Genomic DNA, 13,432 nt, shown 5'->3' on the forward strand with positions numbered 1-13,432 from the left:
ACCTAGACCACAGCCTTTACATCACCTTCTGGCTCTAACTTTGTCTGTATCTCTTCTGCCTGCTATTTATTGGGTGGAGTTTCTCTGTAATTGTATCATCCATGAAGAAGTTTCTGACATGAGGTTGCTAAGGAACTCCTTTGTATACGAGAGTTTTTATCTTTGCTTAGTCTTTGCTTGTGGCAAGTAGTCTGTTTTTTATCAAATTATAAATAAATCAAAAAAACTAACTTCAGAGCATATAAATTTTTCCACCTACTGTTAAGAGGGTCAACATGTTATTTAATGAAATATTGTGCAGCCTTAAAGAAAGATGGAGACTTTGCCTCTTTCATGTTTAGATGGATGGAGCTGGAACATATTCTTCTTAGTAAAGTATCTCAAGAATGGAAGAAAAAGTATCCAATGTACTCAGCCCTACTATGAAATTAATGTATGGCTTTCTTATGAAAGCTATAACCCAGTTATAACCTAAGGATATGGGGAAGGGGAAGAGGGAGGGGAGGGAGGTGGGAGGATGGGCAGAAGGAGGGTGATTGGTAGGGTTACACCTGTGGTGCATTTTACAAGGGTAAGAGTGAAACTTAGTAAATGTGGAATATAAATGTCTTGACACAATAACAAAAACATATTATATATAATATTATAAAATACCTTTTTATATAAATCTGTTGTGTTTTTTCCTATTAATTCATTTCAAACTTCCCTAATAATTCTATGCTTAATGATATTAGAAAAATGATAATATTAAATTATGTGTAGTTTTGTATTTCCCTGAGAAGATATTCAATAAACTCAATATTCTAAAGGCTTAAATGTATTTTGATGCTCTGCTATTTTGCCTAAGGGGGTAAAAAATCCTTACATATACTTTTTGACTAATACTTGCTGGTTTGATTAGTGTGCATCCTAACTATACTCTTATTTTATAATGACTTATAAATCTCTGGTTTTAGCAGTTTTTGATCACTTTTACCACAATCATCACAGATGCATATTAGACCAAATGTATATTTGAGTTGAAATTCAACTAGGTCTTTTCCAAGAAAAGAATTAATATTATGAAAACAAGGTATCTATCCATCTATAATATTAACAACTCAAGTCAATGAAAGAAGTGCATTCATTTTTATGATTTTCCATAAGCCACTAGTATTTTATTCCTCAATATGTCATCTTTTCTGCCCTGAAATATAACAGGTGAAAGATGTCTGAGTATTGTAATCCATGGAGAGCTACACTGTTAAAATGACTGATGTTACTCCTTATCTGACATCCTGAATAAAGTGTTGTGTACATTTATATGGGAAATGGTCATCTCCTGCAGACTGACCTAAGTATTGAAGACTACTTTCTTTGTGTAAACTTTTTGACACTTCAGGTTTTTGACACTTCAGGGGTATCCGACCTTTTATTTTTTATGCCAAACATTGGAAGAATAAAAGTTGTCTTGGGATACACATTAAATACACAAACACTAAGGAAAGCTGATAAGCAAAAAAAGTGTATTATTTTTGTGATCCCTGACACCACGGATAAGCAGAAAAAGTCCTCACAAATTAGGATGTGGCCTGTTGCCCACTGCAGGTTTGGCACCTTAAATATACAGTGTTGGTTTGACACTTCTATGAACATAGAACCCTGTTAAATCCTCACAGGTGTATTTTAAGGCTTGGCGATACTACCACTAAAACCCTACACCAGAGCATGTAAAACATACCCAACTACTCAGTTTGAACCACAATGAGCATGTCAGTGGGTTCTGTGAGTTTTATTTTATTATGGACTGTCTACCCAGAAATCCTTTGTAAAAGTTTGACCCCTAATAACTTATTCACCCACATGATTGTACATTAACAGGACCTTCAGCTCAATCAACTGAAAGTTGGCAGTAACAGAAAAAAGAAAATTTGATAGTGGTTGGAAAAAGAAACTTAACCATAGCAGTGTTACTAAGAGTTCCTGAAACACCTGTTGGAGAAGTGAAGCGGCAAACACAGAAAGATGAGGCAGAATGCCCCCCAAAAGCTGCTCTGAATAGAGAATATCTACACTTTGGCCAGCCATAAAATCCACTTAATTCATTGAATAAAACATACAGGACTTCTCTCAACTCATTACAAGAAGTAATAATAAAAAAAAATGTACTATGAAGTGAAAATGAAAGACCAACTGTCCAAAATCCTAGGATGCTCCGTTGGTGATAATCAAGATAAGAAACCTACCTGACAAATTTTGTTGTATACACCAATTTTGTTTCATCTTCTACCTCATGTTTGTTTCAAGCATGTCTTAATTCATGATTAAATTATAACATTAAAATTCAAATATACTGTTTGGTCTCCCAGCCTTAAAATTAAAATAAAACAAAACAAAATATTGATCAAAGTTTTCAAGGTTCTCTTTATGTGATTACAAATCACCATTCTGAAAGCAATGACAAAATAGAACATTCAAGAAGGGCACCAGGGCTCGGCTTATATCACTTAATCTCTATTTCAGACATTACATAAGAAATCCACAGAACTCTCCAGGCATACTATTCCATTCCACACAACTGAAAATTTTATTTTAATCCTCCATATTTTTCAGGATTCTTCACAAAAACTGAACTCATAGGATATAGATTACAGATACATGTACAAATAGAGAGATATAAATGAATACAGATATAGATGATGTAGATATAGAGAAAAAGATTCATTGTCAGAGATTGGCCTATGTGATGATTGAAACTCAGTCCAAATCTGAAGGCCTGAAAACAGGGGCAGTTAAAGATGGAAGTAGTCATCTAAGTCTGAAAGCCCAAAAATAGAGTGGTGGTCATGGTGGGGGAGGTGGTATGAGTTCCAGTTTGAGTCTGAATATCAAAGAACCAGAACCCTAATGTCCAAAGGGCAGGATAAGATGAATATACCAGCTCCTCCAACAAAGAAGCAAATTTGTTCTTATTCAGTTGCTGGGTGATCTTCTTTACTCAGTACAGTTATTTAGAGGTTAATTTATTTTGAAAATGCCCTAACGGGCACATGCAAAACATAATGATTTACCAGCTATCTGGGAATGCATCAGGCCTGCCAAGTTGATACATAAGATAAACCATCTTATATACATTGTTTGTATGTCCTGACATTGCTAACGCTTCCCTTGAGATTTGTGATAGAAAGGTTATACATACATATAGAAGCACACCCTGAGTTATGAATGAGATAGGTCTATAGGTTTGTTCTTAAGTTGAATTTATATGTAAGTTGGAATAATTACACTTACGTATTATCTGTAATAGCTACTGCTCTTAAGTGTGAGTCATGCATCAGTCAGATGTAATTTTAGGACTGTAATAGCCTTCATTCATAATTGCAAGTTGTACATAAGTTGGATGTTTGTAATTCAGGGACTACCTGTATGTATGTGTGTGTGTGTATATATACGTGTGTTAAATACGTTCACACACACATATATGTATAAACACAGTCTTGGAACTATCTTCAGCAATTGCCCTACCTGGGAATAAGGATAAGTGGGGGTGTGGGGCCGTGGCAAGGGGGGTAAGGGGGTGATCGGTTTTGATGTTGCCCCACCCTTAATTCTATCCAAAGCAATGCCTATAACTGGGAAAAGAGATAAAACTTTAGTAATCTGGGAATTTCAAAGCCCAGGCATAGGATTTGGAGAGTGACCTAGAGTAACTTAAGACTAATCATATCATTTGCTTAAATCTACATTGCGGTTCACTCTTCCCAGGTGGGCTTTCAGAGAAGGAGCTCACATAGCAAATGCAACTTTGAGAACATCTGTTACACATTTGGTAACATCCCACACCACCTGAAAGCCTTTACCCAGACTTGACCAGGCTAAATGAGGAAACCACCTGAGAATTCCCAGAAGGAATTCACTTGTGGAGATAGACCCATTCCATTCTACAATAAAAAGCTTCTTGTATAATTGCTTCCTGCCTGTGGCCACTCTGTTGCACTGGCCCTACCTGTGATATTTCCATGCAAGGAGCCAAAGAACTAGGATAATAGTCCAACAAGAGGCAGGATCTAACACTTCAGTTAGTGTGTCTGGTCATTCTGCATCCAAGAGCACGCCAAGAACCAAGAGCAGAGTGCCACACTGACATCACCACTTCTCTATAACACGGTACTGGAACTCTTAGAGCAATAGGCATAAGAAAGAAATAAAGATATGTGAAACTTAATAAATGTGGAATGTAAATGTCTTAGCACAATAACTAAGAAAATGCCAGGAAGGCTATGTTAACCAGTGTGATGAAAATGTGTCAAACGGTCTATGAAACTAGTGTATGGTGCCCCATGATCACATTAATGTACACAGCTATGATTTAATAATAAAAAAAAGAGAGAGAGAGAATCGCTTAAGCCCAAGACTTTGAGGTTGCTGTGAGCTGTGATGCCACAGCACTCTACTGGGGGCGAAAAAATAAAATAAATTAAAAAAAAAGTCAAAAAAAAAAAAAAAAGATATCCAAGTTGGGAAAGAGAAGGTAAAATTATTGCTTTTTGTTGACAATATGATCTTATATCTGGAAAACCCTGAAGATTCCACCAACAGACTTCTGGAACAGATAAATAAATACAGGAAAGTTTCAGGTTATAAAATCAATGTACACCCTCCAGTAGCATTTCTATACAACAGCTAGAGTCAAGCTGAGAGTCAATCAAATACTCAATATTATTCACAATAGCTACAAAGAAAGTAAAATACCTAGGAATACACTTAACCAAGAAGGTAAAAGATTTCTACAAGGAGAACTCTAAAACATTGAGAAAAGAAATTGCCAATGGCATACAAAAAATGGATAACCATAATTCTCATGTTAAAATCTCCATACTACCGGGCGGCGCCTGTGACTCAAGGAGTAGGGCGCCCATCCCATATGCCAGAGGTGGTAGGTTCAAACCCAACCCTGGCCAAAAAAAAAAAAAAAAGGCCCCACCTCTTTTCAGGTGGCACCTGTGGCTCAAGGAGTAGGGCGCCGGTCCCATATGCTGGAGGTGGTGGGTTCAAACCTAGCCCTGGCCAAAAACCACACACAAAAAAAAAAAAAAAAAAAAAAAAAAAAAAGAAAGAAAGAAAGAAAGAAAAAAAAATCTCCATACTACCCAAAATGATTGACATTCAAGGAAATCCCATCAAAATACTAATATCGTAGTTCACAGATCTAAACAAAAAATAATTCTACGCTTCATTTGGAATCAGAAAAGAACCTGAATAGCCAAAGAAATGTTCAGCAAAACAAACAAGTTTGGAGGCATAGTATTACTAGACTTCAAGTTATAATACAAGAAAGCTATGACAATCAAAAATAGCATAGTATGGGTGTAAAATGAAGACATAAATCAATGAAACAGAACAGAAACTGTTGAACATGTTAAAAACCATGCATGTATAGTCAAGTGATCTTTGACAAAGTAATCTATACTGTACTAATAAGGCCCTATTTAATAAATGGTGCTGGGAAAATTAAATAGTTGTATTCAGAAGAATGAAACAAGATCCCTAACTCTCACCACTCACAAAAATTAATTCAAGATGAATGAAAGACTTAAACGTAAGTCAGAAAAACAAAAATTCCAGAAGAAAATATAGGGAAAATACTTCTAGATATTAGCTTAGGCAAAGAATTTACATCTAAGACCCCAAACACAATCACAGCAACAAAACATAAGTAAAGGGTACTTGATTATCTTCAAAAAAGCTTTTGCACAGCAGAGGATATAATCAACAGAGCAAATAGACAAACCGGTTCTAATTCACAATTGCAAAGATGTAGAATTGCAAATAGGCAATGGGGTGTAAATATTTGCAAACTACATATCTGATAAACGGTTAATGTACAGAATTTACCAAGAACTCCAACCAATCAGGAGTAATTAAAAAAAAAAAGGCCCATTTAGCTCCGTCCGGCTCAGTGGCTCAGGACCTCTATAAAGAAAATTATGAAATCCTCAGAAAGGAAATAGCAGAGGATATTAACAAATGGAAGAACATACCATGCTCATGGATGGGAAGAATCAACATTGTTAAAATGTCTATACTTCCCAAAGCAATCTACCTATTCAATGCCATTCCTATCAAATTACCAACATCATACTTTCAAGAGTTGGAAAAAATGATTCTGCGCTTTGTATGGAACCAGAAAAAAAAAAACCCGTATAGCTAAGGCAGTTCTTAGTAATAAAAATAAAGCTGGGGGCATCAGCATACCAGATTTTAGGCTGTACTACAAAGCCATAGTGGTCAAGACAGCATGGTACTGGCACAAAAACAGAGACATAGACACTTGGAATCGAGTAGAAAACCAAGAAATGAAACTAATATCTTACAACCACCTAATCTTCAATAAACCAAACAAGAACATACCTTGGGGGAAAGACTCCCTATTCAATAAATGGTGTTGGGAGAACTGGATGTCTACATGTAAAAGACTGAAACTGGACCCACACCTTTCTCACTTACAAAAATTGATTCAAGATGGATAAAGGACTTAAATTTAAGGCATGAAACAATAAAAACCCTCAAAGAAAGCATAGGAAAAACACTGGAAGATATTGGCCTGGGGAAAGACTTCATGAAGAAGACTGCCATGGCAATTGCAACAACAAAAAAAATAAACAAATGGGACTTCATTAAACTGAAAAGCTTCTGCACAGCTAAGGAGACAATAACCAAAGCAAAGAGACAACCTACACAATGGGAAAGGATATTTGCATATTTTCAATCAGACAAAAGCTTGATAACTAGGATCTATAGAGAACTCAAATTAATCCACACGAAAAAAGCCAACAATCCCATATATCAATGGTCAAGAGACATGAATAGAACCTTCTCTAAAGAAGACAGACAAATGGCTAACAAACATATGAAAAAATGTTCATCATCCCTATATATTAGAGAAATGCAAATCAAAACCACCCTGAGATACCATCTAACCTCAGTGAGAATGGCCCACAACACAAAATCTCAAAACTGCAGATGCTGGCGTGGATGTGGAGAGAAGGGAACACTTTTACACTGCTGGTGAGACTGCAAACTAGTACAACCTTTCTGGAAGGAAGTATGGAGAAACCTCAAAGCACTCAAGCTAGACCTCACATTTGATCTGGCAATCCCTTTACTAGGCATCTACCCAGAAGGAAAAAAAATCCTTTTATCATAAGGACACTTGTACTAGACTGTTTACTGCAGCTCAATTTACAATCACCAAAATGTGGAAACAGCCTAAATGCCCACCAACCCAGGAATGGAATAACAAGCTGTGGTATATGTATACCATGGAATATTATTCAGCTATTAAAAAAAATGGGGACTTTACATCCTTCGTATTAACCTGGATGGAAGTGGAAGACATTATTCTTAGTAAAGCATCACAAGAATGGAGAAGCATGAATCCTATGTACTCAATTTTGATATGAGGACAATTAATGACAATTAAGATTATGAGGGGGGAAGGAAAAGCAGAGAGAGGGAAGGAGGGAGGGAGCACAGCCTTGGTGCATGCCACACCTTCTGGGGGCAAGACATGATTGCAAGAGGGACTTTACCTAACAATTGCAATCAGTGTAACCTGGCTTATTGTACCCTCAACAAATCCCCAACAATAGAAAGTTAAAAAAAAAGGCCCATTTAAAAGTGGACAAAAGATATGAACAGTAGATTTTCAACAGAAGATATACAAATGGCCAACAAACATATGAAAAAATGTTCAATGTTCAATTCACAGGGAAAGGCAAATTACCACCACAATGAGAGATCACCTATTTATATTTAGAATGGCTTTTATTAAAAGTGCAGAAATAATTGATGCTGGTGAGGATGTTGAGAGAAAAAGACACACACTATTACTGGGACTGATAATACAATCTCCATTGAAAACTGTATAGAGATTACTCGAAGAACTAGAAGCAGTACCACCATTCTCTCCAACCATCCCACTGCTGGATATTTACTGAAGGAAAATAAGTCATTTTATCAAGAAGACACATGTACTCAACTGTTTATTACAACACAGTTACAATTGCAAAGGTGTGGAATCAAATCAAGTGTCCATCGATTCATGAAGGGATCAACAAATGTCATATATGTATACCATGGAGCACTACTCAGCAATAAAAAAAGATGAATTAATGCCTCTTGCAACAATTTGGATAGAACTGAAGACTCTTATCCTAACTGAAGTATGTCAAAATAGAAAAAAAATAAACACCACATGTACCCTCCATTATATTGGAACTAACTGATGTACACACAGTACCCAGAAGGAAGAAAAACTTATTGGAAATCAAATCAGGGAAAGTGGTTGAGGGGAGGGGTGAAAATTTATCAAACAGTCACAATGAACACTATTCAGGTGATAGGTACACTTGTATCTGTGACTCAAGCATTACAAAACTTATTCAAGTAACAAAAACATTTGTATCCCCCTAATATTCTGAAATTTTAAAAGGAAAAGAAATAAATTTTAAAGAAATAAGCCAACCACTAAATAGACAAAGTAACAGGTAGAAGAGGGTCAATATAACTGAGTTTTTCAAGAAAAGCTCTGATATTTATGACATGATAAAAGATTTATTGTTCTTTTTTATAGTTTTTTTATCAGTCCTAGAAATCAAAACAGTCCATGTATTTATATGAACAAAATGATATTTTTAAACTGTCTATTCTGAAATGTATGCATGTTTCATATTCAACAAGGTACTTTTCAAATGAACAGGCTTCCAACATTAGTAAAATTCACAAGGGAACGTTTTCATAAAAGTGAGTTGTTTTTTTTCCAGTTTAACTATTTTTAAGAGACAATTGTTTCAGCAGGAAAATTTTGATTCAGAAATAATAATTATTTCACACAGGCTAAAGAAATTCTATGACATCATTTTAGGTTCTAGGGAAGACGTAGATCAACATACAGAATTGCTTCAAAGCCAAATGCCCTAAAATCTTGACTTGACAAATAAACCTGTATGAATTATTTTTCCAAAGTTCATTTTTATAACTTTTAAAAATAATATATATATTTTAAAATAAATACAGCTCTCAATATAGTTATAGCTGCCTATTTTACAACTTACTACTGCTTAGTTTTGCTATATAATTTGTATGGAAATGGTCAGAAATATCAAGTATGCCAAAGTAGGGAAAAGCTGAAGAATGGTGTTTCCCACCATTGTGTTTGTTTAACTGAGTCATTTTTGGTGCTGTGGTAAACTATAATTATATAATTGGAAGAGTGGAAATAAATGGAAATGGTGACATTCAATATCATCAAATGTTGTATTTATTTGTCAGTGATAGGTATAATTACCAACTTTCCAATTCTTACCCTAATAATTTTTTCTGCAGATGTTATTTTAAGACAAGTAAGTTTTGGAAATTTAATAAATTTCAAATCCCGACAAAATAGTATTGTATTTTTCATGAAAAAATTCTGAAAATGAAGAATTATGACAGTTGCAAAGAATACTTGTGTATTTACTTTCACAGAATTTTACAGCTAAAAATGGCTAAATCTTTAAATTTTAGCTCAATAAAAAATAGCAGCAGTATTTTACTTTAATATTATTAGAGTAATGGTTAATAATGGGAACTCTGGTAACAGACTGACCAGCCTTAAATCTCTGCTGTGCAATTGACTAATAGATGCTCTTCAACTTATGACGTGGTTATGTCTCTCAAAACTTGCCATATTGTAAGTAAAAAAATCTATTTAACGCATGTAACCTAGTGAACATTATGGTTTAACCTAGCGCACCTTAAATGTGTTCAGAACACTTTAACAGTTGCCCACAGTTGGGCAAAATAATTTAACACAATGTCCAATTTATAATAAAGCGTTGAGTAGCTCATGTAATTTATTGACCACCACACACATACAGTATCAGCACTCTGCCCTCTGGATTACATGGCTGCCTGGATGCCGCAGCTGGTTGCCATTGTCCAGTATCACAAAGAATATTGCACTGCATATCTCTAGCCAAGGAAAGGTCAAAATTCAAAATTTCTATTCAGTGTGTATCACTTTCACATCTTCGTAAAGTCAAAAATTCTAAGTTGCACCATGGTAAAATGGCAACCATTGGTAGTTTGATAAATTCATCCAAGTTACTTACTTCCTCTTTCTAATCTCATTTTCTTCCACTGTGACATGGCTTGACCTGAGCATCAACCTCAAGGTGTAGCTGTGATAATTAGGCAGGATATAAAACTTCTTAGCTCCATGAGGACTCACAAAATAAAACAAATCAGACTCTTAAACTTGCAACTTACATTCCTGTAATCCAGAAATTGTTTATAAACGCTATAATTTTATAAGAAGCTCTATCATTGGCAATCAATTTTCCAATGATTGTATTCTCACTCCTATGTGATTGAGGAATTATTGTAACAAGTGTATGCTGTGCTCTAGATCACCGTCTCCTCACAGAAATCCAACATAAAATCGGTGAATTACAGATGGTCCAGATTTCAGAGTGTTCCTTAGTCTTTCTGTAATCAGTAATAAAGGCAAGCTTGTGTCAAAACCTATAGAAACTCACTAATATAAAGCATTCAAAAGGTCATGGCTGTAGGTCATGAATTATTAAATGTAAAACAGCAATAAAAATTTCAGGCATGTAATTATGTCCAGGTTTGTGCCTGTATACTTTTGTTTGATGATCTCCCCACAAACATCTACAAAACCATTGTGCTTCATTTATCTTTATAGTAAATTGCTTCATAATAGCACTGAAAGAATGTTATCTAAATTATATGCTCTTCCATAAACACATCTACCAATTTCAATATTCACTTTCTGAAGAATATCTTAAAGGAAAAGACCAAAAACAAATTCTATTACCAGTACATTTTATCAGACATCAGTATAAATTTTATACATTTTGAAAGCTAAACACTGTTTGTATTTGAATACTCAAAAGCCTTTTGCACACTTATATTTTTTAAAGTGTCTCTATTTTTTTAACATAGATTTCTAATATCATATTAACTGGGCAATAATTAAGAACATAATTATAAATACTGTATCTGGAATTAATAAGAACCATTTGTATACACACATGTACAGATGAGATTAATGCATTAATGTATAATGCACACTACAGACATATATGTGTCTATATAAATATTCAGGAATTTTACATGACATCATAGTCATCAATCATAGACACATACATATATGTGTCTACATACATAAATCTACATACATAAATGTTCAGGAATTTTACATGACATCATAGTCAATGATCTGTCAGAACATTTCTATGAATATGATTTTTCCTTGCTTAAGAAAATGTGAAAGTCATGAAAGGTTAGGAGAATAAAGGGATTATGCCAACATTGCTAATTCCAGATATTTAGTAGCCAAAAGGAATTGGTTTCATGGTACTTTAACATAGTTTTAATTTCAGTGCATTTTTTATCCAAAGTAATATTGTAAACACTATTCTTACTGATATTTGTGCAGGCTGTGGGAAAACTTTAAATGTTGAACACAAGAATTTCCCTTAGTATAAACATCTATTTCATTTTCCAGAAGACTTACCATTTAATAAAATAATAGCATTGATATGTAGTGTCAGATAATACTTACAAGAAAAAAAATCTCGTATATAAATTTAAGAACATTTTCCTAGAGAATTAGTCATTTTTAGTAACAAAATAACACAATTCAGCCTATACCTTTGCTAATAAAATTTAGAAACGTCATTCATTGGGAGGGGTCAACTGAGTTTCAGTGTCTCACTTTGTCTTTTCAATAACTGATCTAAGTGAGTGGAAGGAAAGATAATTTTAATATCTTTTTTAATTTTGATAATTTCAAAATACTTTCCACAGATAAACATAACTAATATACAAGTCAATTAAACACATTAGAATATTTCATTGTAAAACTTTTAATTATCCTTGAGCATGTTTCTCTTAAAACAAAAGTGGAAATATGAGACAATTATTGACATGCCTTCACATAAAATACAGAACTACTAGAACAAATAACTTGAGTAAGATTAATACTATTTTGGAGCCACGATGTGGCTGACAGAGCAAGCAGACAGATCTGCATAATAACTAAGCCAACATTAACTAAGCAAACGAAATATTAACATACTAAGAAATTATTCCAAAAGAGGGGACAAGAATAACTAACATGTTTACTCTTAATTTTATATAACTTTAACAAAAATAATATTTAATGTTAGAGACAAGATATATGTTTTATAATTAGATAATTAGACATTTATGAAAATAAGGGGATATAGAGAAAATAGAAGGAATAAGTTTTTAAAAAAATATATGCAGTGATAATCAAACCTTATGACTAGTAAAGAGAAAAAACAAAACAAAATCTACCGTTTAGAGTGAAATTTTCTACAATTCCAACACAAATCCAAGCAAAATGTCACAACACGTTTTATACACATAAGATTATAAGCTCTAGATATCTACTTCTAGTTCTGCAATTTTCATGAAAAAATATGAGTTTTATATACAAGAAGAATATTTGTCATTTCACAGCACATCTTTTATTTACAGCAATTTTTGGTAAGAAGCCAGCTTATCGAGTAGTTAGACAACTGATTTTATGGGCTGGTCATGGGAAAATCAACAAATTTCACAGTTTGACAAGAATTAATGAAAACAGCTGCAAAAATACATTTAATGCCACATGCCTTTTAGATGTTTCTAATAAGCAAAATGAATAAAAATAAAATTTATCTAAATGTGGAACTTGACATTTCTTTTCTGTTTTACAAGGTCATATCAAACTAGAGCAAATGGAACAGAATCTTAACTATTTAGCTGTAAACAAAATTTTTAAAATGCTGTTTTCCCAGTAAGAGCAGGTGATTCATGAATATTTCATATACTATATTTCTACCTTTGCAAAATCGTGTGTGTTTATTGTTTTTCATTTTAGTTCAGTCCATTTGAACAGAAGCTCTCTTTGGTATTATGCACCTATTTCTAATTTTTAAGACAGTAAGATAAATTTAAAAATCCAAAATTTGAAAATAATAGAGACACTTCTTAATACTGTGTTCAGTTTAATGGCAAAATAAAATTAAGGACATGGCTTTTATAAATAATGAATGAACACCAATAAAACATTCATTCAATTCAGTAACTAACAATAGAACCAATAAAATTGTATATCTGGTTTAAATTCAGCATTAAAAAAGAAAGCTGTGCTGATAAATACTGCAACATTGATGAACCTTGGAAATATGATGCTAAGTTAACAAAATCAGTGCTAAAACCCACATATTGTATAATTCCATTTATGTGAAATGTCTAGAACAGGCCAAAGCTATACCAATAAAAAACAGCCTAATGTTTGTCTAAGATGAGGCTACAATGATGGATGAAGGAAAGGGGAGTTAATGCTAATTGTGGGAATGTTTTGTGGGGGATA

Source organism: Nycticebus coucang, chromosome 1 (genome assembly GCF_027406575.1).
Source record: "Nycticebus coucang isolate mNycCou1 chromosome 1, mNycCou1.pri, whole genome shotgun sequence".
In the NCBI taxonomy this organism is placed as follows: domain Eukaryota; kingdom Metazoa; phylum Chordata; class Mammalia; order Primates; family Lorisidae; genus Nycticebus; species Nycticebus coucang.